The sequence below is a fragment of the Camellia sinensis genome, chromosome 9 (genome assembly GCF_055761805.1).
Source record: "Camellia sinensis isolate YWXY chromosome 9, ASM5576180v1, whole genome shotgun sequence".
Lineage (NCBI taxonomy): Eukaryota > Viridiplantae > Streptophyta > Magnoliopsida > Ericales > Theaceae > Camellia > Camellia sinensis.
This window is the reverse complement of record NC_138969.1, coordinates 137732899-137752662: the sequence shown is the minus strand read 5'-3', so window position 1 is coordinate 137752662 and position 19764 is coordinate 137732899.

Sequence of the window (19764 nt, the reverse complement as noted above, 5' to 3'; positions counted from 1 at the left end):
AACTATACAAAATTCAAATCAAGTGGCTGTAGTTCTAAACATTCTGGCCTTTGGCCCATTTAGGCTTTTATTCATGTCAAAACGGCCTTCGGCCCATTCATTTATGTCGAAACGGCCTTCGGCCCATTCATTTATGTCAAAATGGCCTTCGGCCCATTCATTTACGTCAAACGGCCTTTGGCCCATACATTCATGTCAAAACAACCTTAGGTCCATTCATATACGTCAAAATGACCTTCGGCCCATTCATTTCAGTCAAACCGACCTTCGGTCCATTCGTTTACGTCAAAACGACCTTCGGTCCATTCGTTTACGTCAAAACAGCCTTCGGCCCATACATTCACGTCAAAACGGCCTTCGGCCCACTCATTTATGTCAAAACGAGCTTAGGTCTATTTATTTCTATCAAAATGACCTTAGGTCCATTTATTCATATCGAAACGACCTTCGGTCCATTCACTCGTTCATGTCAAACTTTTGTCCACAATCCCAATTAGCAACTCGTAAAGCTTATAAGGGAATAAACAGTTAGACATTGTTAAGCTTTCAAATATCGATATTACTCACAGTGATCGGCTTGTGGATTCGTCCCGGAGCTTGACCCTACACACTTCATGAACACAAAAGGGTCATTAACAATTCAACCCGTTCCTTAATTCACATATTCCTCTTTAGGCATTATTCTTATCTCATTAACTCATTTACAATGCTTAACATATGCCTAAGAGTGCTTACAAGTGAAGGAGAACAGAAAATGAAACACAGAATGCATGAACAAAATTTCAGAAAACAGGGTCCCCACTCAAGCGTGGACTTCCTCGCTCGAGCGGACCTAAGAGACCTGCAAAAGTACTGGTTACCTCAAAATTACGCTCGAGCGTGAATTAGGGAGCTCGAGAGGAAGGCCTGTCTACAAAAGCTCCCCGCTCGAGCGTGAAACATCCCGCTCGAGCGAACATCTAACTCTGCAAAGAGTGCTGGGAGCACGATTTTCTCGCTCGAGCGGACATAAAAAATCTGGGTTTTCCAAATTGAGTTCTTGAGCTCTAATTCGATTTTCAACCAACAAATCATGCATGTTATGGCTCAATTCTCAAATATAAGTATACTAATATGATGTAAACCCCAAATCTCAACCCAATGGAGCTCAATTCACAATTAATTCACATGTATGCCCCAATCTCCCATCAAACTCATTCTAACATAACAAATTCATACATTCAAGCTCATATCTTCATAAATTGCACATGCATGTGATGAATTAGCCACATTCTCAACTTAGACAACACAAATGGTGATCAAAACATGAGTTTCAACCAAAACTCTACTTGAATCATGTATTTCAAGCTTATACATGCTATTTCAACATAATTTCTTACATGCATGCATATGTCAAGCTTTAATTCAACAAGAACCAACCCAATTTCATTTCAATCTTACTCTTGATCACTCAATTAGCTTGAGCACACAAAATGACAAACTATAATCCAAGAATTACTCACCTAGAAGCTTTGATTCTCACAATCTATAACAATTCTTGGATTATCTTCAAGGTTCCCAAGCTTTAAGCTACAATTTGCACAATTCTCTTCTCTCTCCCTCTCTACAGCCGACTCTCCTCCTTTTCTCAAGGTTTGATCAGCCAAAATGTAACAAAGGAGGAGAATTGAGGGTATATTGCCTCTCCAACAAAACCCACTAATTTCAATATAATATTACTAAACTAATTGGGCACTAATTTAACAATTTAATCAACTAATCTAGCCCGAATCAATTTTTCAATTACACTTTACCGTAGGATTTAAAAATTATACCAATCACAATGGCGCAATCAATTTCGGGTTCTGTGGCTGATAAGGCCTTCAATTTAATTTCCAAAGCAAATAGTCAAACAGATATTCCTACGGTGAACAGATAGAAATTCAAAACCTCATATATTTTCACATGATGGCACATAAAATCATGCTAAACACATAATCATACTCAAATTAAGGACCAATTAGCATACTACGGAACAGGGGTATCACAGTCTCCCCCCTCTTAGGAAGTTTGGTCCTCCAAACTTAATTTACCTTCGTCGGGAAACAAATGTGGATAGCGTAGACGCATTTCCTCCTTTTTTTCCCATGTAGCATCCGTCCCATAGTGTTCTTTCCATTCCACTTTCACCATTGGGATGGACTTGTTTCTCAATTGCTTCACTTGTTAATCAACAATTCGTTCCGGCCATTCAGCATATTCCATATTTTCATCAATAGCAACCCGGTGATAATCAATCACATGTAACGGGTCTCGGAGGTAACCCCTCAACATCGACACATGAAACACATTATGGATTTGCTAGAATCCCGATGGCAAAGCAACTCTGTAGGCAACTGGACCAAGCCTCTCCAAAATCTGAAACGGCCCAATGTAACGAGGCGACAACTTGCCCTTTTTTCCAAATCTAACTTGGCCTTTCATCGGAGAAACATGGATGAACACATCGTCACCAAGCTCATACTGAAGAGATCTTCTCCGAACGTCTGCATAATTCTTTTGTCGGTCTGAGCTATTTTGAGCGTTTGATGAATAACTTTGATTTTCTCAGAGGTGTCTTGCACAATTTCAGGCCCAAGCAAAGCTCTATCCCCGACCTCTGTCCAGCAAATAGGTGATCTACACCTCCTACCATACAAAGCCTCGTATGGTTCCATACCGATGCTGGAGTGGAAGCTGTTATTATAAGCAAATTCTGCAAGTGGCAAATAATCCTCCCAACTCCCCTGAAAATCCAAAGCACACATGCGAAGCATATCTTCCAAAGCTTGTATCGTTCGTTCTAACTGCCCATCTGTCTGTGGGTGGAATGCAGTACTGAACCTTAGTTTTGTTCCCATAGCTTCCTGCAAACTCTTCCATAATCTAGATACAAATTTCAGATCTCTATCCGACACAATAGATACCGGAACTCCGTGTAAACGGACAATCTCATCAACATAAATGGTTGCTAATCTGTATGCAGTAAATGTAGTTTTGACAGGCAGAAAATATGCAGATTTAGTCAGTCTATCAACTACAACCCAAACAGAATCCATACCTCGAGAAGTCCGAGGTAGGCCAACAACGAAATCCATAGTCACATGTTTCCACTTCCATTCAGGAATAGGGAGAGGTTGAAGTAGACCGCCTGGTTTCTGATGTTCAGCCTTGACTTGCTGACACTGAAGGCACTTGGACACATATTCTGCAATCTCTTTCTTCATTTTAGGCCACCAGTAGGTTTGTTTCAAATTCCGATACATTTTATTATTACCCGGATGCATAGCAAATACGGATCTGTGGGCTTTATCTAAGACCCTCTTCTTTAGTTCCGGGATATCAGGGATACATATTCGGTTTCGAAATTTCAACACTTCATTCTCAATACTGAATTCTGCTTTCGGGCTTGCCTCAAATTCGTCAATCACTTTCTTGAGGTACTCATCCTCTTTCTGTTTCTGTTTGATTTCATCAATGATCGCCGGCTCGGCTGTAATAGCGGCTATCAATCTGCCCTGTTCACACATTACCACTTCAATTTCAGACTTCTCAAAATCTTGCAAGATCTCTTTCTGTTCGGTAAGCAAACAAGCCATACTCCCCGTTGATTTTCTGCTTAATGCATCAGCTACTGTGTTGGCTTTCCCGGGGTGATACTAAATCTCCAGATCGTAGTTTTTTATCGGTTCCAGCCATCTTCTCTGACGCATATTCAACTCTTTCTGCGTGAACAAGTATTTCAGGCTCTTATGATCTGTGCAGACTTCACATTTTGCTCCATACAGATAATGCCGCCAAATTTTCAAGGCAAAAACGACTGCGGCCAATTCTAGGTCATGTGTTGGATAGTTCTTCTCGTGTGGCCTCAACTGCCTGGAGGCGTAAGCAATAACTTTGCCGTTCTGCATTAACACACAACCCAAACCTTTATAAGATGCATCACTGAAAATCACAAAATTTTCCGTACCTGAAGGTAGTGTCAAAATTGGTGTCGTGGTCAATCTTGTTTTCAATTCATGAAAGGCTGATTCTCTTTCACTATTCCACTCAAATGGTTGCCCTTTACGTGTCAATTGGGTAAGAGGCACAGCTAATTTCGAAAAGTCCTTTACAAACCTCCTGTAGTACCCAGCCAAGCCCATGAAATTGCAAACTTCTGTTACATTTGTCGTTGTAGGCCAATTCACAATTGCCTCTATTTTCTGTGGGTCCATTGAAATTCCTTCCTCGTTGATCACATGCCCTAAGAAAACAACTTCTTCCAAACAAAACTCATATTTCTTTAGCTTAGCAAATAATTTTCTTTCCCGAAGTATTTGTAAAATAGTCCTCAAATGATGCTCATGTTCAAGTCTATCTTTAGAGTATGTCAAAATATCATCAATGAAGACTACAACAAACTCATCAAGGTAGGTTTTAAAAATTCTATTCATTAAGTCCATAAATGCTGCCGGAGCGTTAGGTACTCCAAATGGCATAACAAGGAACTCAAAATGACCATACCTTGCTCTGAATGCGGTTTTCTCAACATCCTCTACCTTAACTTTCAGCTGATGATATTCGGATCTCAAATCAATCTTAGAAAACACTTGTGATCCCTGCAACTGGTCAAATAAATCATCAATACGGGGTAAGGGATATTTGTTCTTTATCATTACCTTATTTAATTCCCGGTAATTGATGCACAGGCACAAAGTACTATCCCTCTTCTTCACAAATAACACTGGTGCACCCCAAGGCTAAGTGCTAGGTCGGATAAACCCCTTGTCAAGGAGGTCTTGCAACTGTTCTTTCAATTCTTTCATTTCAGCAGTAGCCATTTTGTAGGGAGTCTTAGAAATGGGCTGGGTGCCTGGCACAGTTTCAATGGTAAACTCTATCTCCCTATCTACCAATTCCCCTGGTAATTCATTTGGAAACACATCTAGAAATTCTCTAACAATAGGCATATCATTCAATTCAACATTCACAGATAACCCTGACACCCCTTCCTGATCAGTTTGCATGCTTTCATTGCAGATATCAAATAAGGTGGAGGCACTACCCCGTTACCCACAAACACAATCTCTTTCTGTTCTGGTGGTTTAAACACGATCCGTTTTGTTACACAATCAATGGTGGCACAATACTTGGTTAACCAATCCATGCCCAAGATTACATCAAAATGTCTAAAATTTAAGGGCAACAAATCTACATACAGGATAGCATCCCCAACATGCATTTCACAAAACCGATATATGAATTCACACAACACAGATTCCCCCGATGGAGCAGACACAAATAGCAAATATGACAATAATTCTAGGGGTCTATTTAGTCTAGATGCAAATATACATGTCACAAATGAGTGTGTTGATCCAGAGTCAATTAATACAAAGGCATCCTGATTACATATTGAAATAGTACCTGAGACAACGGCATTGGCATTCCATGTATCGCCCGGAACAAGCGTAAAAACTCTCCACTGTCTCATGGTATCCCTGGTAATAGCGAACCTCAAAGTGTTTCCCGACTTTGGAACTGATGCAGTTGAACTAGCTGCTAGTTTCCCACTGTTCTGATTACATTCTCGGGCTATGTGTCCTTGCTTCCCACATTTGAAACAGGCTCCTGATGCACGGTAACAGACTCCACGGTGAATTTTGCTACAAATGTTGCACATGGGAGCTGTGTCTCGGGAAGAACTTGAAGTAGTTGAAGAGCCCGTGTTTTGCTTTTTCAGAAATTTCTTCTTCGAAAAGAAGCCTTGCCTTTTATTGCCTTTCCATTCTGTTGTTGGCTTAGCTTGTTTAGCTATGTTAGCCTCTGATATGATGGCCTTGTCAAGCAACCCAATGTAGGTCTCCAACTTCAGGACATTCACTCTCTCTAGGATGTCACTTCGGAGCCCACCCTCAAAATGTCTTGCCTTCTTATAATCAGTGTCAATTACATGTGGTGTAAACCTGGCTATTCAGTGAATTTGGCCTCATACTCAGCTACAATTATGTTGTCTTTCTTGAGTTCCATGAACTCGGCTACCTTTCTATCCCGAACACATTGTAGGAAGTACTTATCATAAAAGATCTCCAAAAATTTTACCCAGTCCACCTCTTTATGATTCTCACGCATTAACATCCACCATCTTCGGGCCTCGTCTTCCAGCATAAAAGTGGCTAGAAGCACTTTTTGTGTCTCTGAACAGGGGAACACTTCAAATAATTTCTTAATTCCGAGGACCCACGCTTCGATTTTCAATGGATCTAATCCCCTGTGGAACTGTGGTGGTTTCATTTTCTTGAATTCCTTGGTGAGAGCTATTATCTGGTCATCATTTTGATTGTCTAGCACGGGTGGTGCCGGAGGTGGAGGTGGTTGGTGTGGTTGCTGCCACTGTTGTTGCCACTCCTGTTGCTGTCTCAAAGCCTCTGCCATTTCCTAAATCAGTCTTTCCATTCTGTCTAGTCTGGCAGTCGAAGACTCCTCTATCTCATCACCTCTGGTTCCCACCATCTGATTAAACTTGCATTATATTTCGTACAAAAGGTACACAAGTACGCATACACTAAGAAGAACATATTTCTAGATAATTTGCGATGCAAGTAGTTCACAACTTACACATATAATTGTTCATGTTAAAACATTTAAGCATATAATCAATGCTTCCAAATTCATATTTATCACATGAATGCATCTTAGATCTTATCTAGACGCTTATCGCTCTTTTGGATAAGTATGTGAGTTATTAACTCGTGCTCTGATACCACTCTGTCATGACCCGAACCCGTCCCTATGGGTTAAGGACATAACCGGCCAGTAATCCTGAGATTATCTACGGCCTCAAACCAAAATAGACATAACTCATCAGAGTAAAGGGGCCAAACGAAAGCAATAATTAAAAACTTTGTCCGTAGAGCGTGCATATATGCACTTTAAAACAAACCATATACATATACGTTAATAACCCACAACAAAATACAGTAGCATAAAATCCTTTACAGGCAGGATCATCCAAGCTGAGTCAACCCATAACAAAACTATATACAGATAGACACAAAGTCCTTGCCAACAAGACAAAATATAAATACATAACAAAATGGCAAGGATGGGTCTCGTGTGTGAGACGCAAGGCTAACTCTCCAAAACTCATGTTGTTCCAGGAAGACTTCACTAGGGCTGGGTTTGGACTTCTCTTGGCTCACTTACAAACACATGAATGAGTGTGAGCGATAGCCCAGCGAATAATATCAAATCAAATACAGAAGTTACATGACAATGTAGAATAACATGTTCCAAATGGCGTTGGGCCCAATTCATACTCCTATTTAACAGATATATAACTATACGAAATTCAAATCAAGTGGCTGTAGTTCCAAACATTCTGGCCTTTGGCCCATTCAGGCTTTGATTCATGTCAAAACGGCCATTGGCCCATTCATTTATGTCGAAACGGCCTTCGGCCCATTCATTTATGTCAAAATGGCATTCGTCCCATTCGTTTACGTCAAACGGCCTTCGGCCCATACATTCGTGTCAAAACGAGCTTAGGTCCATTCATATATGTCAAAACGACATTCGGTCCATTCATTTCTGTCAAAACGACCTTTGGTCCATTCGTTTACGTCAAAACGACCTTCGGTCCATTCGTTTACGTCAAAAAGGCCTTCGGCCCATACATTCACGTCAAAACAGCCTTTGGCCCACTCATTCATGTCAAAACGACCTTAGGTCCATTTATTCATATCGAAAGGACCTTCGGTCCATTCACTTGTTCATGTCAGACTTTTGTCCACAATCCCAATTAGCAACTCGTAAAGCTTATAAGGGAATAAATAGTTAGACATTGTTAAGCTTTCAAATATCGATATTACTCACAGTGATTGGCTTGTGGATTTGTCAGGGAGCTTGACCCTACACATTTCATGAACACAAAAGGGTCATTAACAATTCAACCCGGTCTTTAATTCACATATTCCTCTTTAGGCATTATTCTTATCTCATTAACTCATTTACAATGCTTAACATATGCCTAAGAGTGCTTACAAGTGAAGGAGAACAGAAAATGAAACACAGAACGCATGAACAAAATTTCAGAAAACATGGTCCCCGCTCGAGCGGACCCAAGAGACCTGTAAAAGTACTGGTTACCTCAAAATTACGCTCGAGCGTGAATTAGGGAGCTCGAGCGGAAGGTCTGTCTACAAAAGCTCCCCGCTCGAGCATGAAACATCCCACTCGAGCGAACATCCAACTCTACAAAGAGTGTTGGGAGCATGATTTTCCCGCTCGAGCGGACATAAAAAATCTGGGTTTTCCAGATTGAGTTCTTGAGCTCCAATTCGATTTTCAACCAACAAATCATGCATGTTATGGCTCAATTCTCAAATATAAGTATACTAATATGATGTAAACCCCAAATCTCAACCCAATGGAGCACAATTCACAATTAATTCACATGCATGCTCCAGTCTCCCATCAAACTCATTCTAACATAACAAATTCATACATTCAAGCTCATATCTTCATAAATTGCACATGCATGTGATGAATTAGCTACATTCTCAACTTAGACAACACAAATGGTGATCAAAACATGAGTTTCAATCAAAACTCTACTTGAATCATGTATTTCAAGTTTATATATGCTATTTCAACACAATTTCTTACATGCATGCATATGTCAAGCTTTAATTCAACAAGAACCACCCCAATTTCATTTCAATCTTACTCTTGATCACTCAATTAGCTTGAGCACACAAAATGACAAACTATAATCCAAGAATTACTCACCTAGAAGCTTTGATTCTCACAATCTATAACAATTCTTGGATTATCTTCAAGGTTCCCAAGCTTTAAGCTACAATTTGCACAATTCTCTTCTCTCTCCCTCTCTACAGCCGACTCTCCTCCTTTTCTCAAGGTTTGATAAGCCAAAATGTAACAAAGGAGGAGAATTGAGGGTGTATTGCCTCTCCAAAAAAACCCACTAATTTCAATATAATATTACTAAACTAATTGGGCACTAATTTAACAATTTAATCAACTAATCTGGCCCGAATCAATTTTTCAATTACACGTCACCATAGGCTTTAAAAATTATGCCAATCACAATGGCGCAATCAATTTTGGGTTGTGTGGCCGATAAGACTTTCAATTTAATTTTCAAAGCAAATAGTCAACACAGATATTCCTATGGTGAACTGTCACGACCCAAACCCGGCCCTATGGGTTTAGCACCGTAACCGGCCAGTAATCCGAGATTACCGAAGGCCTGCAGAACAGTAATACAGTAAAACAGAGTACAGGGCCTGGCGGAAGCCAATACAGTAAATAAATAGTGTCCATTGAGCTGTGACATTCTGTATGCAAAAGGACTTTTCACACATTTATACATAAACAGTGCAGAACAGTATACACAATATTTACAATCATTCAGACTAGGGACTCAACCCTATATAACAGTACAGTAACACTCGGTCTATACAGAACAGTAAAACAGTACAGAAGGGGGAAAAACAGACAAAACACCCCCAAGCCATAGCATGGCAACTCGGAACCTCGCAGTGAGGCACAAAGGCTGGCTTGACAAAACTGGAGTAACCCTGACGCCTCTAGCTGCGGTCTGGTGCCGGTACACCTACATATATATATGAGCAGTGAGCTAAAGCCCAGTGAATAACATAAAGCGTAAAGGGGTTTAGGATGAATGTCCTTACAGTAATGAAAACAGTTCAATTCAATCAGTATTTCAGTTGTTCAGTACAGTAAACAGTCATATGTGGTACATCCATTAGTATAACAGTAACAGTAGGTCTTAAAAGACCGAACAGTAATGATGGCCATCAGTCAGTAAACAGTAGTGGTTCCACGAGGGAACCGACAGAGAATTCTGTCGCAGTAACAGTAACAGTAAACAGTAGGTACTAAGGATGCCACAGTACAGTTCAGAAATAAAGGACATACATTCATTCAGTAAATAATACCAGTTCAGTAAACAGTTTAGTTCAGTATTCAAAAGATAATCAGTTGAACATATCTTTACACAATTGTTACTCACAGAGTTCTGGGCTACGGTATGCTAGAGCGTGTCCCCCCAGTCGTCAACCCTACACAGTTCACAGGTTGAACACACACTAAGCTACACAGTTGGGAAATAGCATAACTTAATCCCTAATGCCTCGGTGTGTTCTACATCTATATCCTCAACAAGATGCCTTAAACTAGGCCTAAGAATGCCTAGAACGGGATGAGGATGCAAAGATGCACATTTAAAAGCATTTTCAGAAAAACAGAGTCCCGCTAGAGCGCACGTTTCCCCGCTCGAGCGGTCATGCAACAAAGGTACACGCTCGAGCGTAAACTTTCCCGCTCGAGCGTACCGTAAAAGTACTGGATGGGTGAAATCCCCGCTCGGCACCCGCTCGAGCTTGAGACATGACTCCGCTCGAGTGCCCAATCTTCCGCTCGAGCGGACTGTAAAACAGTGCAAGATGCTGGAAGCTCGATTTTCCCGCTCGAGCGTCACTTCCCCCGCTCGAGCGGACGACTGAAATCTGGAAATCCCAGATTCGAGCTCCAGGTCCAAAACCAAGCTCAAAAGCATCAAAACCAATCCTCTTGGGCCCATTTTCTGGAAAACATTTATAAACACATAGAATAACATGAATCAAGGCTCAATTTGAGAAATCAAAGCCCAAGGGTGTTTTATTCAAACCCAATTTCAAACCATTTTCCAAGAACAATCCTCAAACATGACATGCATGATCATAAATCATTTTCAAAGCTTCAATGCTGTTTCAAAAGAGCTCAAACCTTCAAAAACAAGATGAACTCATGGAGTATGACCAAAAGATGGACATGCATGTGAGGCATTATGAACTACAACCTCAAAACTTCAATATATGTACATGCATGCAACAATTAAGCTACAATTCGCCATCTAAACCATGTTTGGCTCTACACTCCTTCAATATGACATAAATCATGCAAGATTCAACTTAAAACATGAATAAGAAGACAATGGAGCTACCTTAAGTCTTGTATTTCAAGAAGGGAGCTCAAATATGCAATCACTTCAACAATTTCTTCAATTACCAAGCAATTTACAAGCACAATCAACAAGAACAATTCTCTCTCTCTCTAACCCTCCTCTCTAGGTCGGCAAAAGCAAGAAATGAGCTGAGCAAAATGTTTGATTCAAGCATACCAAGGCTCTAACATGTTATAATAAGGGCCCACTAACAATGGCAAAACGGTAATTAAGTCCAACTCTTCAATTAGCTTACTTTAATCTAATTAATCATACCTAATCAGTTTTCAGAAAATTATACCATAAAATCACATTAATTATGAGGGTCACGGAACATCAATCGGTTTCTAATTCGGCCGCCGATAAGGCCTTCAATTAGCGGTTTAAACATATAAACATGAACAGATAATCAGACAATCAAACAGATAGAATGCAATTAACTAACATATACTCAGTCAATTCAGTTTCCAATTTCAATCAGTCAGTTCAGTACTTTAATCAGTTCAATTATCAGTCAGTTATCAGTCATTATCAGTTCCGTTTAACAGTAATCGGTGATTATCGGTAATCAATCCGTCATTAATCAGTAAACAGTATGGGGGTTGTTACAGTCTCCCCTCCTTATAAAGAGTTTAGTCCTCTAAACTCGAGTTACCTTCATTCTGGAAGAAAACAGGATTCAGTGGAAACAGTTCAGGATATCGTTTGGCCATGTCATCTTCCCTTTCCCAAGTGGCATACACGTCACCATGGTTTTGCCAGTCAACTTTCACTAACGGGATCTCTTTGTTCCTCAGTTTCTTGATCCGTCAGTTTACGATCTGTATAGGCCGTTCCTCGTAAGTGTAGTCATCACTTAACACTACGTGGGTAGGCTCTATTACATGGAACGGATCCCGGAGATAATCTCTTAACATAGAAATGTGGAAAACATTATGCATGTGTTCCATTTCAGGAGGAAGCGCAACTTGATACGCCACCGGATTGATTTTCTCAATGATCTCATATGGTCCGACGTATCTCGGTGCTAACTTGCCTTTGACTCCAAAACGAGTCTGGCCTTTCATTGGTGTCACTTTCACAAAAACGTGATCACCCACTTCATGCTCTCTGTCCCGTCTTCTGACATCTGCATAACTTTTCTGTCTACTTTGTGCAGTTTTCAGTCTTTGCTGTATCAGTTTCACTTTTTCAGTTGTTTCATACACAATCTCGGGCCCAAGCAAAGGCCCATCTCCGACTTCTGCCCAGCAAATCGGAGATCTACATTTTCTGCCATACAATGCCTCGAAAGGCGCCATACCAATACTCGAATGGTAGCTATTGTTGTAGGCGAATTCAACTAATGGCAGATGACTTTCCCAGTCTCCCTGAAAATCAAGGACACACATTCTCAGTAAATCCTCCAGAGTTTGGATGGTCCTTTCTGATTGGCCATCTGTCTGAGGATGATAGGCACTACTCAGTCTCAGTTCAGTACCCAGTGCAGTTTGTAGGCTTTGCCAAAACCTCGATGTAAACTTCGAATCCCTGTCGGAAACAATAGACACAGGCACTCCATGCAGTCTAACAATTTCATCAATATAGATAACAGCCAATTTGTCCGCATTATAGATTGTCTTGACAGGTAAGAAGTGAGCAGATTTGGTTAGTCTATCAACAATAACCCAAATTGAATCCATACCTTTTCTGGAGCGAGGTAATCCCACAATAAAATCCATGGTGATATGCTCCCATTTCCACTCTGGTATGGGTAGGGGTTGCAATAGTCCGGCAGGTCGTTGATGTTCAGCTTTGACCTGTTGGCAATGAAGACATTTGGATACAAAATCGGCAATTTCCTTCTTCATTCCCGGCCACCAGAAATTCTGTTTCAGATCTTGGTACATTTTCGTATTCCCCGGATGGATAGACAATCTCGAATTGTGGCCTTCTTGCAGAACTCTCCTTTTCAGTTCAGTGTCATTTGGTACACACAGTCGTTCTTGAAATTTCAGTACATTATTCTCAAATTTGAATCCCGGTCTCTGTTTGGATTCTCTTTCCTCGATGATCTTCTTCAAGAAATCATCCAGTTGCTGTTTTTCTTTAACCTCTTCAATTAGTGCCGGTTGAGCAGAAATAGCAGCTAAGATTCCACCTTGTTCTCTCAAAACAATTTCAATTTCAGATTTTTCAAGGTCACAAAGCAACTCTTTCTGTCCTGTAAGCAAACAGGCTAAGTTTCCAATCGATTTCCGGCTCAATGCATCGGCAACGGTATTGGCTTTTCCCGGATGGTACAATATCTGTAGGTCATAGTCTTTAATCAGTTCCAGCCATCTCCGCTGTCTCATATTCAGTTCTTTCTGTGTGAAGAAATACTTTAAACTCTTGTGGTCGGTGTATACTTCACATGTCACCCCGTACAGATAGTGACGCCAGATTTTCAGTGCAAATACTACTGCAGCAAGTTCCAGATCATGGGTCGGGTAGTTCTTTTCATGTGGTCTCAGTTGTCGGGAAGCATAAGCAATAACTCTCCCATTCTGCATTAAAACACACCCCAGACCCTTATGAGAAGCATCACTAAATACAGTATAACCATCCGTACCTGAAGGTAAGGTAAGAACCGGTGCAGTCACTAATCGAGTTTTCAACTCCTGAAAAGCAGATTCTCTTTGGTCAGTCCAGTCAAATGATGTCCCCTTCTGAGTTAACTGAGTCAATGGTAGGGCAATTTTGGAGAAATCTCTGACTATAGGAATACAATTCACGTCAGTTTTAATACTATCATCAGTAGACACAGTCAGTACAGAACACAGATATCCTTTACAGCCCTTTCTAATCAGTTTAACAGCCTTCACAGATGAAATCAAATACGGAGGAGGTACTACTCCACTCCCATTAAACACAAATTCAGGCAAACCAGGTGGACGGAAAACAACTTGCTTGGTCACACAGTCAATAGTGGCATGATATTTTTGTAACCAATCCATCCCCAATATTACGTCAAAATGATCAATGTTCAATGGCAGTAAATCAATAAACAGATGCATATCCCCAACAATAATTTCACATGCGGGGTACATATAAGCACATGTCATGGATCCCCCTACGGGTGATGATACGGCTAGCAGATAGTTCATAGGTTCTAAGGGTCTATTCAATTTCCGTGAGAAAGCATGCGATACATAAGAATGTGTAGACCCCGAATCAATCAGTACATATGCATTTTGAGTACAGATAGAGAGAATACCTGACACAACGGTCTCGGTATTCTGCACATCTCCCGGTACTAGTGCGAACACTCGGCCTTGCCTCATAGGCTCTTTTCCGGTAGCTTTAGGGTTCGGTTTTGGTGGAGCATTTGATGCTGCGCCGCTAGCTGCAGCTTTGCTATTGCCTTGAGGAGCAGAAGGGCAATCTTTAACCATGTGGCCCACCTTACCACACCTGTAACAGGCTCCAGATAATTTGTGACAAACCCCTTTGTGCCTGTTGCCACATACAGAGCAGGGTGGAATGAACCCACTCCCTTGGCTGGGGCTAGTCATTGATCCCGTGTTCTGTTTCTTATTGGCTGGGTTGTGCTTGCCTTTCTTGAATTTGAAACCCTGCCTTTTTCCATGCCATTCAGTTGTTGGTGTTTCAGATTGTTTCACTGCTGCAATGTTCGACTCGGCCATCAATGCCCGGTCGAGAACACCCACAAAGGTCGGTAATTTCAAAACATTTATCCGGTCAAGTATTGCCACATTAAGGCCACCTTCAAATTTCCTGGCCTTCTTATATTCAGTATCCACCATATGCGGTGCATATCGGGCAAGTTCAGTAAATTTCGTCTCATATTCTGCAACGGACATTGTGCCCTGCTTCAGCTGTTCAAATTCAGTCACTTTTCTATCCCTAACACACTGAGGGAAATACTTTTCAAAGAAGGACTCCTTGAACTGAGCCCAAGTCATAACAGCATTTGTATCACGGATCAACATCCACCACCTTCTAGCTTCTTCTTGTAAGGTGAAGGTAGCTAACAGTACTTTATTCGCTTCTGAGCACGAAAACACTTCGAATAATTTTTCTGTTTCCAGAACCCAAGCTTCAGCTTTTAACGGTTCAAGGCCTCCCTGAAAGGATGACGGTTTCATTTTGCTGAACTTCTGGGTCAGAGCAATAATATCCCCATCATTCACATTCACATTAGGTTCCGGCTGAACCGGAGGAGGAGGAGGAGGTGGGGGCGGTTGGTTCTGTTGTTGTTCAAGTCTAGCAGTTATCAGTTCTATCATTCTTTCCATTCTTTCCATTCTTGCCTCAGTAGATGAGGACTCAGGTTCATTTGCATTGTCCATTTCACTATAAGCAGTTATAACAGTTTTAAACATAAGCAGTCATTTGTTTACCAGTTTAACACATTAACAGATATTCAGTCATAACATAACCACACACTTATCATGCTCATGAGATGCCCTAATAACTTTTCTAGGACACCCTATAACTCATTTGGACACGTGTGTGCGGTATAACTCGTGGTAAGTATCGCTCTGATACCACTCTGTCACGACCCAAACCCGGCCCTATGGGTTTAGCACCGTAACCGGCCAGTAATCCGAGATTACCGAAGGCCTGCAGAACAGTAATACAGTAAAACAGAGTACAGGGCCTGGCGGAAGCCAATACAGTAAATAAATAGTGTCCATTGAGCTGTGACATTCTGTATGCAAAAGGACTTTTCACACATTTATACATAAACAGTGCAGAACAGTATACACAATATTTACAATCATTCAGACTAGGGACTCAACCCTATATAACAGTACAGTAACACTCGGTCTATACAGAACAGTAAAACAGTACAGAAGGGGGAAAAACAGACAAAACACCCCCAAGCCATAGCATGGCAACTCGGAACCTCGCAGTGAGGCACAAAGGCTGGCTTGACAAAACTGGAGTAACCCTGACGCCTCTAGCTGCGGTCTGGTGCCGGTACACCTACATATATATATGAGCAGTGAGCTAAAGCCCAGTGAATAACATAAAGCGTAAAGGGGTTTAGGATGAATGTCCTTACAGTAATGAAAACAGTTCAATTCAATCAGTATTTCAGTTGTTCAGTACAGTAAACAGTCATATGTGGTACATCCATTAGTATAACAGTAACAGTAGGTCTTAAAAGACTGAACAGTAATGATGGCCATCAGTCAGTAAACAGTAGTGGTTCCACGAGGGAACCGACAGAGAATTCTGTCGCAGTAACAGTAACAGTAAACAGTAGGTACTAAGGATGCCACAGTACAGTTCAGAAATAAAGGACATACATTCATTCAGTAAATAATACCAGTTCAGTAAACAGTTTAGTTCAGTATTCAAAAGATAATCAGTTGAACATATCTTTACACAATTGTTACTCACAGAGTTCTGGGCTACGGTATGCTAGAGCGTGTCCCCCCAGTCGTCAACCCTACACAGTTCACAGGTTGAACACACACTAAGCTACACAGTTGGGAAATAGCATAACTTAATCCCTAATGCCTCGGTGTGTTCTACATCTATATCCTCAACAAGATGCCTTAAACTAGGCCTAAGAATGCCTAGAACGGGATGAGGATGCAAAGATGCACATTTAAAAGCATTTTCAGAAAAACAGAGTCCCGCTCGAGCGCACGTTTCCCCGCTCGAGCGGTCATGCAACAAAGGTACACACTCGAGCGTAAACTTTCCCGCTCGAGCGTACCGTAAAAGTACTGGATGGGTGAAATCCCCGCTCGGCGCCCGCTCGAGCTTGAGACATGACTCCGCTCGAGTGCCCAATCTTCCGCTCGAGCGGACTGTAAAACAGTGCAAGATGCTGGAAGCTCGATTTTCCCGCTCGAGCGTCACTTCCCCCGCTCGAGCGGACGACTGAAATCTGGAAATCCTAGATTCGAGCTCCAGGTCCAAAACCAAGCTCAAAAGCATCAAAACCAATCCTCTTGGGCCCATTTTCTGGAAAACATTTATAAACACATAGAATAACATGAATCAAGGCTCAATTTGAGAAATCAAAGCCCAAGGGTGTTTTATTCAAACCCAATTTCAAACCATTTTCCAAGAACAATCCTCAAACATGACATGCATGATCATAAATCATTTTCAAAGCTTCAATGCTGTTTCAAAAGAGCTCAAACCTTCAAAAACAAGATGAACTCATGGAGTATGACCAAAAGATGGACATGCATGTGAGGCATTATGAACTACAACCTCAAAACTTCAATATATGTACATGCATGCAACAATTAAGCTACAATTCGCCATCTAAACCATGTTTGGCTCTACACTCCTTCAATATGACATAAATCATGCAAGATTCAACTTAAAACATGAATAAGAAGACAATGGAGCTACCTTAAGTCTTGTATTTCAAGAAGGGAGCTCAAATATGCAATCACTTCAACAATTTCTTCAATTACCAAGCAATTTACAAGCACAATCAACAAGAACAATTCTCTCTCTCTCTAACCCTCCTCTCTAGGTCGGCAAAAGCAAGAAATGAGCTGAGCAAAATGTTTGATTCAAGCATACCAAGGCTCTAACATGTTATAATAAGGGCCCACTAACAATGGCAAAACGGTAATTAAGTCCAACTCTTCAATTAGCTTACTTTAATCTAATTAATCATACCTAATCAGTTTTCAGAAAATTATACCATAAAATCACATTAATTATGAGGGTCACGGAACATCAATCGGTTTCTAATTCGGCCGCCGATAAGGCCTTCAATTAGCGGTTTAAACATATAAACATGAACAGATAATCAGACAATCAAATAGATAGAATGCAATTAACTAACATATACTCAGTCAATTCAGTTTCCAATTTCAATCAGTCAGTTCAGTACTTTAATCAGTTCAATTATCAGTCAGTTATCAGTCATTATCAGTTCCGTTTAACAGTAATCGGTGATTATCGGTAATCAATCCGTCATTAATCAGTAAACAGTATGGGGGTTGTTACATGAACAGATAGAAATTCAAAACCACATATATTTTCACATGATGGCACATAAAATCGTGCTAAACACATAATCATACTCAAATTAAGGACCAATTAGCATACTGCGGAACAGGGGTATCACACATATGCAATGCAATGATCAAACATGCGATAACATGGACTATAAGGTATACACAATGGAAGATGGACTTAAACCAAGATGGATGGGCCTCGCCCATACGCAAATCAGTGGCCAATATGATGAAAACAAGACAATGATACACACACAAGCATGCACAATGTAAGGGATCAAAGCCTAAGGTACGAGATACAACTCTACAAAAGCATTGAAAGAATGAAATATGGCATGCAATGACACAAGTTCTAGCTCTGAAATAACATGCAACATGGTCTCGAATCATGCAAACAACTCACCCGATGCATGTTGGATGGTACAATTACCGAAATTAGTGAAGTGCATTACACAAGAGGTATGCAAAGCGATGCCCAAATGACCAAACCAACCCCAAACAGTCCCTATGCAGACCCAAAACAGTGGCAAAATGAACTAAAATGATGGCTTGCAATGCACAAAAATGAAGCTCATGCAGTAGTCCAAAAATGAGGCATACAAGCACAACTCTCAAACGCATTTAAAGAGTGGAAAACATGGGAATATGACACAAGTATAAGCTCTGAAATAACATGTTCAATGATGCCAAAACATGAAAACAACTCAAGTTAAGCATGCAAGAGGCTTCAAAACTCGAAGCTAGGCAAGGGTATTATACTACAACCATGCATGGCAAGCATAATTCGACCATGGGACCTCAAAACAGAGCTAAGGCAGTCCAAATCATGAATAAAATCAGTTTAGAACATGGCCAAAATATGCTAGAATCAAGGGCCGAAACAACATGCAATGTGTGCTAGTGAACATGGATTACACTACAAGCATATGAAGCATTCAAAAGGCCACTAAACCAGAAAAAGTCAGAGACATGACATGCCAAATAAAGCCTAAAAACCCACTGAAACATGATCAATGCATGCAAAAATGACATGCTCCTTTGATAGGCTATAAGAGGGGTTATTCTACACATGCAAGAGACACACCCAAGGTGAGAAAACCAACTCTGGACAAAGCCTAGGCAGACCCTAAAAGTCACTGAAAAGGGCCTGAAACAAGGCTTGGAGGTGTGCAAATGAAGGCTCCTTTGTAAGGCCAAAAATGCTAGTGAACAAGACAAGGAGGGAGAGGGTCACCCCTCCTTGATTTTGACTCTCAAAAACACATGTTAACCACAGAAAATCCGTTGGATTTCAGTGGTTAAAATTCCAAGCAAAGGTTAACACAAAGGCCTTAGGGCATGGCTCAAAACAAGGAAAAATGAAGCATGCAAGGGGGTAGATGACCCCCAACAACAAAATGACCTTAAACAAACATCAAAAGGACCTCAAAACAAGACCTTTTTTAGTTGACAACAAAGCTCAAATATGCATGCAAATAAGGCTAAGAGATGGATCAAAATAAAGTTTAAAAGAGGAAAAAAGTGTGCTACCCTTGAAGCTCAACAAGACAGCAACTTCAGGACCAAAAACTCAACCCTTGAGCTCTCTCAAGACCCTTCAGTAGCTTGGTAACAAGGTGAGGGTGTTAGGCTATTAGGTTGTGTGCAATAGGTCAAGAACAATGCCTCTTTTGAACCCAAAATGAAGAGATATAGAGAGATATATTGTATGCCTTCCAAGAAGTTCTCAACCTGGTATAAGGAGAGGAA